General features: G+C 46.0%; 1 protein-coding gene across 1 annotated transcript in view; it reads right to left on the reverse strand.

Annotated features, from left to right (window-relative positions):
* LOC101870057 (LIF receptor subunit alpha) overlaps positions 1-2,405 on the reverse strand; it is a 49,421-nt gene extending 47,016 nt beyond the window's left edge. The window contains exon 1 of the mRNA XM_034072777.1: positions 2,294-2,405. The gene's annotated coding sequence lies outside the window, so the exon portion shown is untranslated. The remainder of the gene's footprint in view (positions 1-2,293) is intronic.
* Positions 2,406-6,000: the final 3,595 nt, after the last annotated feature.

The following is a 6,000-nucleotide window of genomic DNA, read 5'->3' on the forward strand; positions in this document are numbered from 1 at the left end:
CCATGAATTCCCTCCTAAAGTAGCAGCAGCAGTTTTACCATCTATGAGAATACAGTTCTCTTTCTTAGGGAGCACCTCCACCCATACAGCTGTTCCTGCATATTCCTAACTTGGGTTTGGCAAGTCTGCGAGAATGCCCTCACCTAAAGGTTAAGTCTCTCCCTTTCCTCATCAAAGCCGTAAAGGGATTTTGCACAATCTAACTCAAAGATAGTGTTTGCCACTGGTTGCTCTAAGTGACTACAGTGATATATTTGGAGAGTGCACAATGGAAATTGTTATCACTTAATAACACTGATAAAAGTTTGAATAGGTGAAACAGTGATAAGATGAAAGGATGCCTAAACTGAGTAAACAGAAAGCAAAATCAAATAAAATCAGGTGACCTACTGAATGCCTAAAAGCTATACTCCAAACAAGCTCCAAGTTGGTGATTTTTATGTTTTCCATTTGTGGACTTTGGCATAATTTTGTAGTTTAGATACATAGCCTTGCAGCTGACTGACACTATGCTGTCCTTTCTCAGTAGCCTCAACAGTCCTCTCAGAAGTAACCTTTAGACCTCTATCAAGCTACCCATGCTAAGTAACACCATCCAACTGCAGATGCGGCACTACTTGTTCTGTGGATTTACTCCCTGCATTTGCTTCTGTCTGCTCCACATCCTAATTCTTACCCTCATCAAACATAATTTTTGATTTGATCTTGATTCACACTGGGGCCAAATTTAGGAGATTTCTATGTGCATGCTTACCTTTATCACCAAAACTGTATAGAAGTCAAAGCTTATCTTTATCACCATAATCATACAGCATACAATGGTTGAGAAGTTAAGGACAAGCACAAACTTTCTGCAGATCAAGGCATTCATGCATTCTTCTCTACAAGATGTGCAAAACTTTATATTAAAAGCACATGTACACTGATGGATCTACACTAAACAACATATTGTTTCAGCTGGCATTGCCGCATGCTGATTTGAGAGGGAAAATGGCACAACATGGACCTTAATCATCCCCACCGCTACCAGACCTGCTAAATCTGATGAAAAGTCCAGATTCATGTTATGGAGTTGAAATAAGGTTTAAGAATTTAAAGTAAGGAATTTTACAGTATGGAAAAAAGGCAGAATGGAGTTCCAGGTAAGATGTCAAAGGCAAGTCACATTGTCTTACTTAGGTAACAAGCTGGGTTTCAAATACAGCAGAAAGCTGCTTAGTGCCTGTGCTTTCCTGAAGGGAATTTTGACAGGACATGGCCAGCTTGATTATGGAATTTTAATATTTGTCTGTTTTTGCAATTGATATGTTAAGTGTCAAAGTCTGTGGAAAAGAACCAAAGTGACAATTACCACACAAAAGTTAACAGCCTATCTGCAACACTAGATGATTACAGTACCTATGTAGAGCTTTACTCCCATTTATAGCAAAGTTCCCAGGCACCCACCAGTGATTACAATTTAAAAACGAAAAGCCATATATATCACCAATTCTTACTGAAGCCACACAGAGCATGCCAGCACAACATGCCCAGTTCAGATTTACTTACACACGTTGAATTTTAACAAGGGAATGACGTTCTTTCCAGAACTACCTCAGAGGCTTAGAGAGATCTTTTTTAAACGCAATCTCTAAACACATTAGAAATTCAATCACTCAAAATAGACACAGAAAGCTGCTACTGCGCCGGTGTCCCTCTACAGACAGCGCGCAGCAAAACGTACAGCATGCCTGGATGCTCCCCAGCAGCATAAAGGGCTCTGGATTACCATCCTAAACTGCCCCTCTTTTTGGAAGGGTGTTAATTATTTTAAAAGAAATGTTTAAAAGCACGAAAAGAGGTATAAACATTATTTACCCGCCGCTCAGCCCCTGAACCAACCAACCTGCCGGCCAGCAGAATGAGCTGTTGACAAAACACAGCCTCTATTTAAGCCGCAGGCTCCGGCCAGCAGCACAGAAGAGCCGCCGGTCTGCCCCCCGTTCTCCCAGGGGAAGCAGCCGAGGTCTGCGCTTGCACCGGCTCCGACCCCGTCGCCACCTGCCCCAGCCCCGACCTGCAGCTAAGAAGGGAAGAGGGCGGGGGGGCTTGGAAACTGCCCTTGGCCCCGCTGGGCCCCGGCCGGGCTGTCAACCCCGCCTCTGGCCCTCTTCGCCGGCACCTCCCCGGAGCAGACAGAGGGACGGAGGGATGGAGGGATGGAGCGGGCATCGCGCCCTCGGGCCGCTCCTTCCCAGGTGCGAGCGGGGCAGCCTACGGGAGAAACCGCCCGACCCCGGGGCCCGGCACTCACCCGCCGCCGCCTCGCCGTGCCCGACGGCAGCCTCATGCCGCAGGGGGGTGCGCGGGGCTGTCCGCAGAGCGGTCCCGGCCGGCCCAGCTCCAGCGGGCAGCAGTACGTAGCGCCGACAGGAAGGAGGGATGGAGCCGGGGCGAGAGGGCGGGAGGGAAAGAGGGAAGCAGGGAGGGAGGGAGGGATGGAGGAGAGGGGCTGGCGGGCTGCCCGCGGGAGGAGCCTGCGCCGCGCACCGCCCGGCGCCGCCGCCACCGCCGGTCCTGCCCCTGGGGCACCGCCGCCTGCCGCCGCCCGGCACGGAGCAGCCCGGACGGTACAGCCCTGGTCCTGTCCGCCGCGGGGGCCGCGCTCCGCTGTGGGCGCGCCGGCGGCAGTGCGGCTTGTGTAGGGCAGAAGCTGTCCAGGATTTCAGGCTGACATCAGCTTTTACAGCCCTTTTTGCTGCCGGGGTGTAGTCGGGACGATGTTGTTACAGGTAACGCAGCGATGGGTGCTTTTGTTGGGTCCCCAGCGGGCTGTGAAGAGCGTGCTGCGGGGCTACATGAAGCCACGCACCCGGTCTGACCGATTCAGACATGTGACACTGTCAAATATCCTTCTTAGGCAAGTATCTTGAGTATCTCCAGTGCTGCCAACCGTCTAGGGTTTGAAGTGAAGGGCCTGGCCCTACAAACCCAGGACATTCTTGATTTAGTTTATCTTTGTATTTGCTCTAGTTTTTGAGGTTGGGGACTTGACCTCCAACATTTCTTTGAAGCCACAACAGCTACATGCCAGCCTCTCTTTTAAATTAAACTTCAAATCTTCACAATCCCACAGTCTCAAGAGTCAAGCAATTAAAAAAATATATACCACGAGGCCCATAAAATCAGAAGAGCTGGCAAGCCTGTGGCTCCTCTCTTGTTCCCCAGTAAACCACCGCAGAAAGGGGAGAAAGTAACAACTCGGTTTTCCTTGCATTACTGCCTATGTTTTCCTACGGAGGTTTTCCAAGTTGCTGTAAATTGTTTTTCTCAGAACCTAGATCATGAAGAACTGCAAATACATGTATGTGTGAAGGTCCTGGGCCAGACTTTTGCCCCATCTTGGCTAAGTGTATTTCAGGTCCCCAGAGCTAGAGTCTCCTGCTATCCTGCACATTCCCTGTTCATCATAAGTGAATGCTGGCTATTTTGCAGAGAAGAAATCTTCCACCATTTCCCCTCTTTCCTGTGTTTTTGCTTGCGCAAAGAGAATTGAAATTTCAGTGGGCGAGCAAGAGACATGAACCTTGTGGCTAGGTCATGCAGCCGAACGTAAATTCAGATCTCTACTGTCTTAAGAGCACACTTGACTTCAGGCCTTGTATCCTGAGACAGTTGTCTGTCCATTGACCTGTGTCACTTTCTCAAGAGGAAAAACTAAGTCTCCTTATACACATACATTCTTGGGAAAGAAGCATTTTTCTTCTAAACAGCACTTAGAGAGAAGCCCTGGGCTGTGAATTCCAAGAAGACGATGTCTTATCCTGATGCACATTGAAACATTTGTAGCTCCAAAGACAGACAGACTTTAAGAGTTCTCTTAGGGGTCTTCTACCTGGTAGGTTTAAGCAGCACATCAGTCAGTACTTCACAATCCCAGATCTCTGCCTTCTAGGAAGATCTGCCGGATGGCTAGTTCTGTCGTCTAGACTTCAACCCAAGCACCAACAGGTTTGGTATATTGGCTGCCTAAGACCACCAATTTTGCATTTAGTTCCCTGTTTCCATGCTAACGCAAAAGCCTTCCTGCCCCTCTGGCAGGGCTGCAGTGAAACTGGGAATATTCATAGCATCAGAAAACTTGAGGTGACCAAGGGAGGACTGCCTCCATCTTTCTCTTTCTAGACCTCATTAATTGGAGCCTGATTCTTTCCCTAGAATCTGCATCCAAGGCTTAGAAGGACATGGCTCACACCTGTGCCCTGGATGACTGACCAACAAAGGCAACCATGGAAGCAACACAAGAACTTTCTTTCAAAGGCATTGGAAATGTTAACTGAAATTGTGACACTTTTCTTTCCTGCAGTTTACCTGTAGTAAAGGCTCACAGGTATATCACTTGTCAGGAAGCCATGTATGATGTACATGGTACCCTGTGTGCCATGAGTAATTGTGTAATATCTGGCTCATTTTCTAGATGTGGAAATCAAACAGTAGCAATTTTTACTGTTTTTTCTCTACTTTGTTTCTCTACTCTGCTCTAGTGACACCTCACTTACTGTGTGCAGTTCTGGTGCTCATAACATGAAAAGGACGTGGAACTGTTGGAACAAATCCAGAGGAGGGCTATGAGGATGACTGGGGGACTGAAGCACCTCCCATATGAAGACAGGCTGAGAAAGTTGGGGCTGTTCAGCCTGAAGAAGTCTGTGTGGAGACCTCATAGCAGCCTTCAGTATCTGAAGGTTGTTTATAAAGATGCTGGGGAGGGACTCTTCACTAGTGACTGTGGTGACAGGACAAGGGGTAGCGGGTTCAAACTTAAACCAGGGAAGTTTAGATTGGATATAAGGAAGAAGTTCTTTCCTATAAGGGAGGTGAAGCACTGGAATGGGTTTCCCAGGGAGGTTGTGAATGCTCCATCCCTGGCAATGTTCAAGACCAGGTTGGATGAAGCCTTGGGTGATATGGTTTAGTGTGAGGTGTCCCTGCTCATGGCAGGGGGATTGGAACTAGATGATCTTAAGGTCCTTTCCAATCATAACTATTCTATGATTCTATAAATTAGCAAGGCAGCTTCCCTGCAATTCACAGATATTCCATACAGGAACTGGGGAAAGAGTTATGGGTTGGATTTTTGTAGGAAGAAAAATGTGATTGTGAAATTGTAAGAAGCTGCCAGGAGAAATCAAAAGTAAGGGTAGTTCCTGAAGTTACTTTAAGGTTTTTATGTTGTATTAATGATTCAATTTTTAATGACTGAGTTGGAAGTTAAGAAACTTTCTAGATCTCATGCTATTTAAGACAAGCCTGCATAGTACAAATTTCAAAGTGATAAAGCTACAGATGGTTGTTACCAATTATCTTTTTTATAGAGTGAAATATGCTAATTTTAATATAAATATCCCATAGATAAATTACTGTTCTAATTACCCTAGTACTTCTCATCTGCAGAAAATATGCTGTCTATGCATCCTGTCTCGTCATGAGACCTTCCCTGTAAAATATCATAGCCACTATATTTTATAAATAATCTCTGCATGTCATACATATATGCAGGATATTTATTTTGTTTCCTGCTTTATCTCTGGTTTCCAGAAAACTGAAGGACAGATGCTGGAACACACACTATGTCTTTATGTCATTGATTTTAACAGCAGTGGGGCTGTGCCTTTCAACATTAATACTTTGGACAGTAAGGGGGAAAGGTTTAAGTCTGTCCAGATAGCAGGCAAGTTTTAGTTTACCTTAGATTATCTCGGTGCTTAGTATTACTTACAGAGGAACATATCTGTTGCCTAGGTCAGAAAAACTTGTTGTGGCCTGTGAGTTCTAAATGAAAGTGAGAAGCCTAGCTAGGACGTTTTCATTAATGAGAGTTTCCTGGAGCCATTTAGTCTTGTATTTAAGGGTGTGTTGGTTATTTATGGCAGAGTAAAGGAACGGATGTGTTGATGTTCTGGAACTTTTCCTTTGTGCATTGTTTCCCATTTCACAGTTGTATTTGGCACCCACTTTCCT

This window comes from Melopsittacus undulatus, chromosome Z (assembly GCF_012275295.1).
Source record: "Melopsittacus undulatus isolate bMelUnd1 chromosome Z, bMelUnd1.mat.Z, whole genome shotgun sequence".
NCBI classification, from domain to species: Eukaryota; Metazoa; Chordata; class Aves; order Psittaciformes; family Psittaculidae; genus Melopsittacus; species Melopsittacus undulatus.